Here is an 842-nt window from a genome sequence, read left to right as displayed (position 1 = left end):
TTTTAATATATTTATACCCCAATTTGATATTTTTATTTTGACATTAATTTTTTCAGGACTTTTTTTTAAGTCTCTTTTCTATGTTTTAAAATATTTTTATTATTGTAATAAAGGACAGGGTTCTTCTCATTTAAACCTTTGGACTTTCTCCACCCATAAATTAACACTGATTAAATAATTTATTGTATGTCGACGGCCTTTGTGTAACTAGAAACCACGTCATATATTCCAAATTTCTCGTTTTTCTAAACGCACCAATGCATTGTCTTCATATATATCATTGTAAGAATCTCGAATTTGATCAAAATAGTATCAAAAGAGACGCCTTCCTTTACTTTTCCTGTACCTAATAATAAAATTACATATTCTAATCAAAATCTCAACTTATCAATAAATTGTAATACCTACTTCTTATTTCCATGAGCGCAATAACCAAATACCATGAAGACTAGAACACGGATTAGTATAAGGAGACCACGGTTGTAGTAATATTAGGGCACTATAGATACAGGTATGCTACGCCGCCATTTTGCGACTAATAATTTTATGTGAATTTGAATTTCTCCCCCTTTATTTTATTATTTTATCATTGATAAATGAGTCGCAAAATGGTGGCATGGCATACCCATTCTATGTAGAGCCTTAGTAATATTTATACTTGTTCTGTGCTCTAAGGAAGGTACTCCGCTTGTGATAACGCCCCGAAATGAGTTGCACTAGAGAGCCGTATATAGGTATAATATATAAACATAAGCGTGCGCACGGGGGAGGCAGCTGCCTCCCCTGTGAGAATTTTCGCTTCCTCAAGATCTTATACATTAATACCTACCATTACCAAATTT

Source organism: Acyrthosiphon pisum, chromosome A3 (genome assembly GCF_005508785.2).
Source record: "Acyrthosiphon pisum isolate AL4f chromosome A3, pea_aphid_22Mar2018_4r6ur, whole genome shotgun sequence".
In the NCBI taxonomy this organism is placed as follows: domain Eukaryota; kingdom Metazoa; phylum Arthropoda; class Insecta; order Hemiptera; family Aphididae; genus Acyrthosiphon; species Acyrthosiphon pisum.
This window is presented reverse-complemented; position numbering follows the sequence as displayed.